Consider the following 13,204-nt stretch of genomic DNA (forward strand, 5'->3'; position numbering starts at 1 on the left):
TTTTTTATAGTGACCACAAATTTTATGGACACCTTGAAATTGTCTGTCATGTTTTTCCTTTTGTCCATTAAATGAAATTTAATGGTTCTATAGTATACTAGCCTATTTCACATCTTTATGATCATGCCGTCTTATTTATAGTGAATCCCAGCTTCATCTATTTGTGTTGATTTCTCAATATCATTATGATTATTATTACTTTCCTGACTTTCATGGAATCACAAGACTCATATGTCTTGATCATGTTGATCATATACCCCCCTCTCCTGCCTTCTGTCCGGAGTTTACAGTGGGCTTTATGAATCTTATTAAGTGTCAACCTGTTTCTTAAAAGAATCCCAGTCAGCTTTGAGAAAGTTCCACCTAGGTTTTAATATTGTTCTTATGATTGGAATATTTAGGCCTACTTTATAGATTATAGGTCGATGTTGGCTATTTGGAAAACTGTCTAATACTTTCCTAGAGATGGGAATTTGGCTGCCATAATCGTCTGCAGTACAGAAGCATAAATTTTCAGTAGCTCAGTTATGTCCACTGATCTACTGAAGTCTCTTGACAATGCTAGAATAGACAAATGGATTAAAACAATGAACAATTTGAATTTTACTCATTCAGTCGAAAAGCTTGGTCCCTGATTAGGAAGCTTTACCCTAATACAAGGACTTCTGGTAAACTGCCCGCCATAGATCCAAACCACATTGCAAAGCATATAGTCTCAATGACTAAATATCCTCAAGATAAAGTAACCACAAGAGAGGTGAAACAAAAACTAAAAAATCTCAAAACAGATCTTCCACCATCATCGCTATCTCAGGCTTTCACTTCCCAGGAACCCAGGCAAATTAACTCATTGAGGACTGGGAAGGCGGCTGGACTCGATAACATCTACCCTGAATTCATTAAGAACTGTGGACCAAAAACTATTCAATGGCTTACTGCTATGTACAATAATATCCTGGACTCTGGCATACTTCCATCAATTTTTAAAAGATCTAAAATCATTGCTGTCTTAAAACCTGGCAAAGACCCTACAATTGCTTCCAACTACCATCCTATTGCCTTGTTAAGTATCTGCCTGAAACGTCTCGAAAGAATGCTATACAACAGAATTTCTTCAAGTATACATAACAGAACTCCACAGGAACAGGCTGGCTTCAAACCTGACAGAAGTTGTTGTGATCAAGTACTGGCCTTGACAACCTTTATAGAGAATGGTTATAAAAAACAATTGAAAACAATAGCGGTATTCGTGGACCTCTCTGCTGCCTATGATACAGTGTGGAGAGAGGGTCTTATCTTAAAATTCCTAGAAACCATCCCATCACCCAAAACTAGCCAACCTAATTAATCAAATACTAGCAGACAGATGGATACAAGTATCTCTCAACTAATCCCAAAGTAAATTCTTTAAGATTAAAAATAGCCTACCTCAGGGATCAGTTCTTGCCCCATTGCTCTTTAACTTATATATTAGTGATATCCCAGAGACAGCATCACGGAGATTCATGTATGCTGACGATATTGCCATTGCAACTCAACATTCAACATTCCAAAAAGCTGAGAACACCTTAACTGAAGATCTGGCTGTACTTGATAAATACTTTAGACGATGGCAATTACAACCTAACCTGAACAAAACTGAAGTAGCATCCTTTCATTTAAGTAATATCCAGGCCAACTATATCCCAAAAGTTTACTTCAGAAATAAACAGGTGAAATTTAACAATCATCCAAAATACCTAGGAGTTACCCTATACAGAAGTTTAACATTTAAATATCATCTAGAAAATATTGCTGCGAAATTAAAAACTCGTAGTAATATAATGCATAAACTTGCTGGTACTTCTTGGGGTGCTGATGCCAACACACTGCTGCTACTGCACTATCTTTGGTCTATTCCACAGCAGAATATTGTGCTCCTGTGTGGTTGAACAGTGCACATGCTTCTTTGGTCGATGTCCAGCTGCATCAAACTATGAGGATAATCTCTGGAGCTTTAAGATCTACTCCTGGCTACTGGCTCCCAATTCTCAGTAATATAACTCCTCCCTCACTCTGCAGGACCCAAGCCTTAAGCAAACTATGGACAAAAATAATTCGAAACAGTTCCTTGCCTATCCACCAAGACATTTCCTTCCATACTTCACAAAGACTGAAATCCAGGCACCCTGCCTGGAGGAGTGCAATACAAATAAACAACCAGAACTTCGACCTATGCGAGTCATGGGGAGAGTATTGGTTTCAACATACCTCCAATCTTCAAATACCCATCTCAAATCTGATATCTTGTCTGGAGGGCTTCAATCTCCCTAGACATGTATGGACCACTTTAAATCGGATCAGAACAGGACATGGGAGATGTAAGCATCTCTTGCATAAATGGAACTGGTCTGATACTCCAAACTGTGAATGCGGAAGAGGGATCCAGACTATCAATCACATTGTGCTTGAGTGCCCTATCTACTCATTCTCGGGTTCTAAAGAGGGCTTTTTTAAACTGACCCCAGAATCCCTGGAGTGGATCTGGGATTTAAGGATTAAGCTCTGACTCCTGATTCTTAATTCTGATGTTTAATCATTTCAACTTAGTGTACCCCTTTTAATATGATTTTTACAATTGTTTTTATGCTGTTTTATGTAATTTGTATGTTTTATTCTGAGACCTGTACATCATACGCTAAATAAATAAATCAGTCTACATGCCCACATTCTATCCTCATAATCAACATTGTACAGTCCAGATATTGTTTTTGTTATTCTTCTCTACAGACTCTCCAAGGTTACTTCATCCCCTTCAAATCCCAGTGAGAGCATCTAAGCACAGAAATCCAGATGTGGTCTAATCAAAGCTTTATACAATGGGACAACTCACTTTTATCTCTCATGGTTAATGGTCAACATTACAACAATTCTCTGAGATGTCTTCACAACCTTTGTCATATGTCATTGGAACTTCAAATCTCTATCCACAATCATCACAAGATCCCTTACTTCCTCACTTCTTCCAGTATAACTCCACGAAGTCAGTATGAAGCATCTCATCTGTGGATCCCAAATTTTAAAACCCTACATTTAGTTCCAGTTCCATTAAACTGACATCCCTATTCATTTGTCTGCTTTTCCAGTTTATTCAAATCCTCTTGAAGAGCCAAAACATCAGCACTATTACTAATAATTCTCCCAAGCTTCACATCATCTGCAAACAACTGAACACCTTGTAGTCCTGTGACAATATCATTAACAAAGATTGAACAGCAATAGTCCCAGGACTGAGCCCTGTGGAACTCCACTTGTAACCTTCCCACTCTCTGATACTGCTCCAACATATATAACTCTCTAATCAGAGAGCTAATCACCAATCACCACTAATCTGATATCCAAACTCATATGATGCAACTTAAAAATCAGCTTGTCATGTGGTACCCTGTCAAATGCCTTGGAAATATCCAAAATATTTCTAATTTCTTCTGTGGAGAGCACAGTGCTTTAAGCATACAGAAACACTATAGTTTTAATGGTAAAAGTCATTTATTCTTTGTTCAATATGAACCTTAAACTTCAGTTTAATCTATGTTTTTTAGAGTAGAAATGTTGTATAAAGAAAAACATCTAAAAGAATGTTTTTTTTCCCACTTTGATTACATTTATATTGCTCTTCTCTGATGAAATGATTCAGAGTTCTGTTTTTAAGAGGCCAGTAGTATTCTGCTGATGGATTGTCCTTTGTCCTTTGCTGAAGGTTCTTTACCCAGCCCCTAATTTGTTACCAATTAGAGGCTGGGCAAAATTCTCACTTTGCCTAGCTCACTATCTCATCTCACATCTCACTATCTTAGGTTCCAATTTAGTCCTTAATCCAGGTTGTCATGTGGTACAATGGGAGATGTAAGATTAAATTGGATCTCCCATGTATCTCCTATGTAAGCATCTCCCATGTACCACATGGGAGATGTAAGCATATCCCATGTGGTACATGGGAGATTAAAACTGTCAAATGCCTTGGAAATATCCAAAATATTTCTGATTTCTTCTGTGGAATTGCATTTTCTGCTGTCCAATTGCATCTCTTGTTCCAGGGGAACAAGAGATGCGATTGGACTGATATGGGACAAACTGCCATGGTGAGAGACATATATGGTACAACAGAACCAGGTATCATTGGACGAGGAGTAAGACAAGGCTACTCTCTGTCACCAGTTTTGTTCAACATGTATTCTGAATCAATGCTAAAAGAAGCACTGGAGAATTCGGAAGAAGGAATAAAGATTGGAGGTAGACAGATATTTGCAATAAGATATGCAGATGACAAGGCATTACTATCAAACACTGAAACAGGACTACAACATCTGTTGAACAGATTACTGGAATCCTGTATTAATTATGAAATGAAAATTAGCATCAGAAAAACAAAGGTGATGAAAATAGCAAGGAAAGAGGAAAATATGGATATCAGAATAAATTGGAAAAATTGAATTAAGTAAAGACATTTAAATATCTAGGAAGTGTTACTATCAGTGATGGAAGATGTAAAAGTGACATAAAAGCAAGAATAGTGATGGAAAGAGATGCGTTTAATAGAAAATGGAATTTATTCAGAAGTGAAATGGATAGAAACCTAAAGAAAAGACTAATAAAATGTTATGTGTGGAGTGTTGCCCTCTATGCTTCTGAAACTTGGACATTGAAGAAAGAAAAAAATAAGATTTTGGAAAGCTTTGAGATGTGGATTTGGAGAAGGATGGAAAAAATCAAATGGACAGATAAAATAACTAATGAAGAGGTCTTAAAAAGAGTAGAAGAAAGAAAGAAGTATGTTAAGGAGGATAAAAAGAAGCAAGGGAAACTGGATCAGACATATTCTGAAAGGGAATGGAATCATCAGAGATGCCATCAAAGGAAAAATAGATGGAAAAAGACCTGGAGGAAGAGTAAGGAAAACAGTGCTAGATGACATGCTCAATGGAGACAGGTACACACCTCGAAAGAGAAGACTCAGAACAGAAGAGAGTGGAAGGAAAGTTTCTGATACTAAAAAAAAAACCTGCTCAATTGCAGAATACTAAAGAAGAAAGAAGAATCCAGGTTGATGAATTTTTTTTCCTCTCCCCAGATCAGGTGTACTGTAGCCCCTCTCTCAGGTTCTACCTCAGCAACCTGTTCATCTAATTCTGCTATTCTTACAACTGCTCTTAACCAAACCTGCATTCAGGTCGCCTATAGCAGGTATTGTCACCCATTTCATTCTGATATTCCTGTTTCAGTTCACAGTTTAAAGATCTCTTTGCCTGCAAAATATTAAGGACCACAACCCTTTCAACAAACATTATGGATAACTGGTAATTAGCTTACGGAATTAACAACGCATATGAAGGATATTAATTAAAGGCAATGTTAATGATTAACTTCTATATTCCTAACACACTTAAACAACCAACACCCCAGAGTCCAGTTCACCTTAGAAAAAGAGGAAAACAATACCCTCCCCTTCCTAGACACTTTAATCACTCACCAGCTTGATGGATCTTTGGTTTTCTCTGTTTACAGAAAACCCACCCATACTGTCAGATACATTCACCAGCAATTCCCCCCCCCCCCACCTCACAACAATATGGGGTTATAAAAACACTATATAACAGGGCAAAATTAATCTGCTCAGATGACAAGGCCCTAACCACTGAACGAAACCACATCCACAACACTTTCTTAGCTAATGGCCATAACCTCCAAAAAATACTAAAACCAGTAAACCACAATCCCCCTCCCCTCCTCCACAATAAAGATTACACCAAATCTATCACCATCCCCTACATCCAGGGCACCTCTGAGAAAATAACCAATATCCTCAAAAAATATGACCTTACTTCTTGTTACAGACCATATAAAAAGTTGGCATCCCTTATCTGCTCTACCAAAGACCAACCACTTCCCCTAGACCTACCTGGTGTATACCAGGTCCCTTGCAGCTGCAAATTGTCCTACTTTGGCCAAACACGCAGGACAGCAAATATCAGGATTTCAGAACACAAAGACTACATCCGGTTTCACCAGTACAGCCACTCTGGGCTGGCAGACCATGCTTTAGATGCCCACCATAGAATTTGTTGGAAGAAAACTAAAATAATACACCGCAGCAAGTTTAAGTACGAAAGATTATTCAAGGAATCATCAGCAGCTCTAAAAAACGTTCCAAACCTCAACAAATTTGGGTGCATGAAACTTCCCCAAATTTGGGAGACTTACGTTATGAGAACTTCAGCCGAATGGCCAAGACAACAAATTTAGCCCGCCAGAGGGCACCATTAGGACTTTAGGAACAATATTAGTTTCTTGCCTTCTTCCTCATTTGATTTTGTTAGCGCTTGTGTGCACATACCATATTTTTATGTCCCTGAAGATGGCAACGTGACGTTGCCGAAATATAGAAGTTATTCATTAAAGTTGCCTTTAATTAATATCCTTCATATGCGTTGTTAATTCTGTAAGCTAATTACCAGTTATGTATGACCAATGTATAAGCCTTTTTACTAGAATTACAAACATTATGGAGTTTCCATATTCTTTTGGCCTTGCTTACAAGGGTGGTTTGAAAAGTACTCGGCCTAACAATGAAAAAACGAATTTATAATTTCAAAATTATTTTTATTTTTCAACATAAACTCCCTTAAGACTAATGCATTTATTCCAGTGCCATTATCCCAACCCTGTAGTGGTTCTCAGTAAAATCTGCAAAATACCCCTCTACAGCTGCAATTACCTCTTGATTCGAAAAAAAATGCTGACCAGCAAGGAAGAGTTTAAGTTTGGGGAAGAGATAGAAGTCAGAGGTAGAGAGAGCCAAATCTGGGGAATAGGATGGATGTTCCAACAATTCATAGTGTAGATACTTATTTTTTTCCCATTGCCAAAACACCTTTGTAAGCAGGTGCATTGTCCTGATGAAAGATGATTTTTTTCTTCTGCAAACCGAATCTTTTCTCATGAATTTTTTCATCTAGTTTGGTTAAAAGATCGGAATAATATTCCCCAGTTATTGTTTTACCCTTTTCAAGATAATTAATAAACAAAATGCCTTTAGCATCCCAAAACACTGATGCCATGACCGTTCCTGCTGATGGAACCGACTTTGTCTTCTTTGACGCTGAACAACTGGCTTCTGTCCACTGTTTTAACTGCTGTTTGAATTCTGGTGTAATAAATCAATATGCAAAATCAGTTTTATTCTTGTTAAAATGCTCCAACCACTATTCAGAGATTTTCATGCTAGTGCATTTTTGATCTGCTGTGAGCAAACAGGGCACTCATCTTGCACAGAGCTTTTTCATATGCAATTCTTCATGCAAAATATATCCTACACGTTCTTTTGAAATGCCTATAGTCTCAGCAATTTCATGCACTTTAACTCGACGGTCATCCAATACCATATTGTACACTTGATCAATGATTTCTGATGTTGTTACACTTTTTGGACATCCTTCGCATGGATCATCTTCAAGGCTGGTACGGCCACATTTAAACTTGGCAGCCCATTTCTTAATTGTCAAAAATGAAGGAGAAGAGTGCCCATAAACTTTTATGAACTTTGAATGAATTTCTTTTGACGTTAAACCTGCTTTTACAAAGAATTTTATAACAGCACGATACTCAGTTTTTCCATTTCAAAGGATACAGACAACACTTTTGCTTCAGACAGCGGTATAAAACAAACGATTTGATAGAATGACTTGTAATTTCACACAGAGGCTTATGACAGATGTACCAATTTGTAAAAAAAAAATTTGCTGATAGTATTGCTATCTATGGTTGAGGCTGAGAACTTTTTAGACCATCCTTGTACATAGGGCAAACATCTAGAAGTTTTGAAATTAGACAAAAAGAGCATATTGGAGATGTTAATAACAGAAGACAGCTCAGGCCTAGCTTTCCACTTCTTCCATACTTATCACAGTATTGAATGAGACAGGAGCTCCATGCCTTACATAGAAGATGACTTTAGTGCCTTCAACATCAAAGAGTCTAAGATGTTGAAGGCACTGAAATCATCTTCTATGTAAGGCATGGAGCTCCTGTCTCATTCAATACTGTGATAAGTATGGAAGAAGGCACACTCAGTAGAAACCAGGGAGTGATTTTATGTGATATTTGGAAGCCACTTATTAGATTTTTCCACATGTCAGACTTTTACTTTTCTGCCAACTATCATGCATACTTACCGAACAATGACTGACCCATGCCAGCTTCCACACTCCATGTTTGTTTTATTTACTGTTGTGTAACGGTTCCTACATGTTTTAAGTTTTAGTTATGTAATGGTTCTTGTTTACTGATTATTGTATTTTTTTTGTTCTTCCTAACCCAGAAGAAACACCAGCATATGTAGCAAAACTAGTCAGTTTAACTATCTAACCATATTATCACAACCTATTAAACCCAGTGTCAGGTATCATTTATCACAATGTTTCATACTGTTTATGATGGTGTCCAGGAGCTCAGCTGGTAATAACTATTGCTCCTGCAAAGCACTCTAAGTCTGTCAAGGTTTTGGGGAGTGGGGGGGGGAGTAGTGTAGCACATCTACTTAGAGCATCCTAGACATGTTCAATAGGATTAAGGTCAGGAGACCTGACTGACCAGTCCATATTTACAGTATCCAGAAAATTCACAGAAAACAATTTATTGAAACACAATCGAATAAACCATAAATTTAAAGACAGTTCATTGAATAACAGTTAATCGAAAAAGCAATTAATTGGAAGGCAGTTTCTTGAAAAAGTATTTCATTGAAAACATAATTTATCAAAAGGCAATTTGTCAAAAACCAACAATTCATTGAAACTACAAATCATCAAATGAACAGTTCATTGAAACATGAATTATAAGATCTGAAATGTAGTGTGTTTATCAAAAAGAACTGTAGTTTTTATTGGATTAGTTTGTGATTCAGTTGAAGCTTAGTATGATATCCTCCTTTGTATATATATTATATGTGTGTGTGGTAATTTTCTTTTTTATTTCTTTCTTTTTTTTTTTTTTTTTTTGAGAGATATGCTTTTCAGTCAGTATATGCATTTCATGTATTTTGTTTTTGTTTTACATAATCTTGAAAAGATTTTGTAACAAATCTTTATATAGACATGGGTGCTTCATAGCATGGAATCCTTACATTCCTAATTAAAGACACCTATTGCTACTAATTACTATTATTAATAGTAGGTGCATTATTATTATTAGTAGTAGTAATAACAATGGTTATTATTATTCCCCCTCATCATCCTCTCATCAACCTAATGGTTGGTGGGATAGCAATGTTACATTACTAGAGAATAATTCGAGAACAACATGGTTTCCTATTGTCTTTCTTGTCGAATAAGTTTTTCATATTTATTGATATGTAAGTATGTGTGTTCATATTTACTGAACTATGGAGGCTCCGTTATTATTACTGTTATTATTAGTATGTGACTTCCATGCACACACACAGTTATATGGAATGAATTTTACTCAGATTTGGTATTTGAAATTTTCACAAAAATTTGTCGAATCATTCTAGTTTTCAGTTCAGCTATATTTGAGGCTACAGAGGGACAATGTATCAAAATGATATATTATAATAACTCTCTGACTTCATGGAATTTGAAGAATTTGTTTGCACAAGACGTTATCTGCTCAGTTTAGTTTTAATTCTAACTGGATCACTTTTATTATAACATTTTCATAAAGAAGTTTTGAAATGATATACTTTCACATTACTCATATCATTTCTGAATATCATGATTGAATTAGCTCATCAAATTTAATGAAATTTTATAGTTAAGATCTATATTAACATTTTTTAGGTTTGATTTCAATCTGACCATTGTTGTTTGTGAAAAAATTAGGTAAAACAAAATTTCTTGTCTAGAGATAAATCACTATGAACATAATGAAGCAGCATGTATACTTACAGACAATTTGTTCTAAAATACAACAAAATAATTATTGCATCTCAGTGACTACTTACATATGTTGTCTCTGTATCTTGAGTAACATTAGGTATGTTACCAAACACTTTTAAACAATAGTTCACAAGAAAATTACTTTTTTCAATGAATTATAAAATAATCATTAAATCATATACACATAAAAAAATTATTTCAACAAATTATAAAATATTGGAAGTTTTTTTTTCACTTGGTTAGACTATAAATTATATATTTAGTTTAATCCTTTATCCAAGTGTAAGCAAACAAAGTTTGCGCCTGAAGTACCTTCAGGACATTGGGCAACTCGTGGCAAAGGTAGACTGAGTTCTGATCACTTTCCTTAGTATCTGATAATGAAAAACATGTATAATGCTATGAATTATGGGAAGGGTCACTTCCCAGACCGGTTTCCCTGTAATAAGTGTAGGGTTACCTCTCCAAAATCTCTTGGGATTCCCTGGATCACCCAATAATGAATCAAAAACTCATCATTGTTCCCCTCAGTAACAGGCTCACCCTGTCACTGAGAAGAACTCTTGGTGTTGGCTTTACCCTGTGGCGGGCTCACCCCACCACCGAGCAGCTCATATTCCATTTGAGGAGTAACAGCAACAACCGTGCCTCAGTTAGCTTCATGGGCTACAGCATTGCCATTCATTACCCCCCCAACACCACCACCACCACCACCATCTGGGTAGCAGCAACAGCCTTGCCTCAGTAAACTTCATTGGCTACTGCATTGCTATCCACCACCGACGCGTCCAACCTGTTTCGATCTAGAGTCTTGTCAGTGGGAGCCTGACCCAGAGGTGATAGGTTGAAGCAATGCAGAAGTCATATTTCCATATGCCTTGACTTGAGTTTGCTTACACTTGTGTGATCAGAACTCAGTTCACCTTTGCCACGAGTTTCCCAGTGAGTCCTAAAGATACTTCAGGTGCAAACTTTGTTTGCTTACACTTGGATAAAGGATTAAACTAAATATATAATTTATAGTCTAACCAAGTGAAAAAAAAAACTTCCAAGATAGTTCTCTAATCCAGAGTAATTTAATAATAAGGTGTGACACCGTTTGGCAACTGGCATATAGAAATATGACTTCTGCATTGCTTCAACCTTAGTATCACCTGTCAAAACCGGTTGGAAACTTGGGTGATAGATAGCAATGCTGTAGCCAATGAAGTTCTAACTAAGGCTCAGCTGTTGCTGTTACCCAGGTAGAGGGATAATGGATGGCAATGCTGTAGCCCATGAAGTCAACTGAGGCCCAGCTGTTGATGTTACCCCCTCAGATGAAATATAAACAGTTCTGCTTGGTGGTGAGGGTGAGCCTGCCACTGGGTAGAGCCAAACGCTGAGGGGAACAACGCTGAGTTTTGATCCTTCAGGTCACTCATTGTTGGGTAATCTGGGGGTTCTCACGAATTTTCAGAGAGGTAACCCTGCACTTATTACAGGGAAACTGGTCTGGGTAGTGACCCTTCCCATAATGCATAGCATTATACATGTCTGCAAGAAGATGTGCTTTGCATTATGGGATACAAAGGAAAGTGATCAGAACTCAGTTCACCTTTGACACGAGTTTCCCCAGTCCTGAAGATACTTCAGGTGCAAACTTTGTTTGCTTACACTTGGATAAAGGATTAAACTAGATATATAATTTAAATTATAAAATAATTCATTGAAAAATTATTGGTGAATTGTTTTTTCAATCAAACGCATTTGCAACATGTGATGAACTGTCGTTTGACAAATGGGGGAGACATTTTCTTGAAGCTCATGGTCCATGAGCTTTGCTCGATGAGGATGAACATTATCGTGTTGTAGGATAAATGTCTCCTCTATTGCACCCACATATGGATGAACATGGGGGTTCAGGACCTTGTCTCTATAAGTTGCAGAATTCATGGTTCTACTAGTAAGTGCATACAGGCCTGAGTGTCCATCCATCATGATGCCTCCCCAAGCCACCGCACTACCTCCGCCATAAGTCCCTTTCACAGATATTCTTCTTCTTTTTATGGTGCTATCTTCTATCGAAGGTCAGCGACCATCTTTGCAAACAAACTGCGTTCTTTCATTAATTGGAGCAGTTGTGCACTGCTCTTTCCTGTCCATGTCTTGATGCTGTTAAACCATGATATTCTTTTTCTTCCTCTAGTTCCTTTGCCATCAATTCTTCCTACCAAAATAGTTTGTAGAAGTTGGTATTTGCTATTTCTCATGATGTGGCCAAGATATGATGTTTTTTTTTTGTTTCTTGATTATTTGTATAAGATGTTTAGCTTTGCCAATGGATTTTAAGACATCTTCATTGGTAATTTTTTCTGTCCATGATATCTTTAGCATTCTTCTGTATAGCCACATCTCAAAGGCTTCAATTTTCTTGATGGTTGTTGCCTTCAATGCCCACGTTTCAGCTCTATAGAGCAGAATAGACCACACGTAGCATTTCAGCATTCACCATCTGACTTCCATGTTCAGGTCTTTATTGCAGAATAATGTCCTCATTTTCATGAAGGACTGCCATGCAACTTCAATCCTTGTCTTTATATCTATTTCAGGATCCCACCTTTCATTAAACCAGCAACTAGGATATTTATATCTTGACACTTGATCGATATTTTTCCCATTGAGTGTCAGTTTCATTGATGAGATTAGATGTTTGCTGATGACCATGTATTTTGTCTTGTTGATGTTTATATTTATTCTCATTCTTTGGCTTTTTATGTATACTCTGTCAATGAGTTTTTGGAGATCCATAATGTTATCTGTAATTAGCATGGTGTCATCTGCATATCGTAGGTTGTTAACAATCTTTCCATTTATTGTGATTCCTCTGGACATTCTTCCAGTGCCTTTTTAAAGATTACCTCTGCGTATATGTTGAACAAGGTGGTGGAGCATGCATCCTTGTCTCACTCCTCTTTTGATGTTAATATCACTGGTGGTAATGTTGTCTAATTGAATGGTAGCTGACTGATTCCAATACAGATTTCTTATTAGTCTTATGTCTTGTTCGTCTAGCCCTATTTGTTGAAGGACTTGTGTGTCTGACTTTGTTGAATGCTTTTTCAAAATCTATGAAACACATAAAGACAGATTTCTGTTTTTCTGTGCATTTTTGTATCAATATTTGGGCACAGAAAAGGCCTCTTTAGTACCAAAATCGTTCCGAAAGCCGAATTGCGTTTCACTTAGAGTTTCTTCACTTTTTCTATAAATACGATTCTCATTTACTTTAA

General features: G+C 36.9%; 1 protein-coding gene across 2 annotated transcripts in view; it reads left to right on the forward strand.

The window, feature by feature from the left end:
* The window catches only part of Dnaaf3 (Dynein axonemal assembly factor 3), a 223,732-nt gene that overhangs the window by 162,638 nt on the left and 47,890 nt on the right, over nt 1-13,204 (forward strand). The gene's annotated exons all lie outside the window — the stretch shown is intronic.

This window comes from Typopeltis vanoorti, chromosome 20 (assembly GCF_054136105.1).
Source record: "Typopeltis vanoorti isolate ZY-2024b chromosome 20, IOZ_Tvanoo_1.0, whole genome shotgun sequence".
Classification (NCBI taxonomy): Eukaryota; Metazoa; Arthropoda; class Arachnida; order Uropygi; family Thelyphonidae; genus Typopeltis; species Typopeltis vanoorti.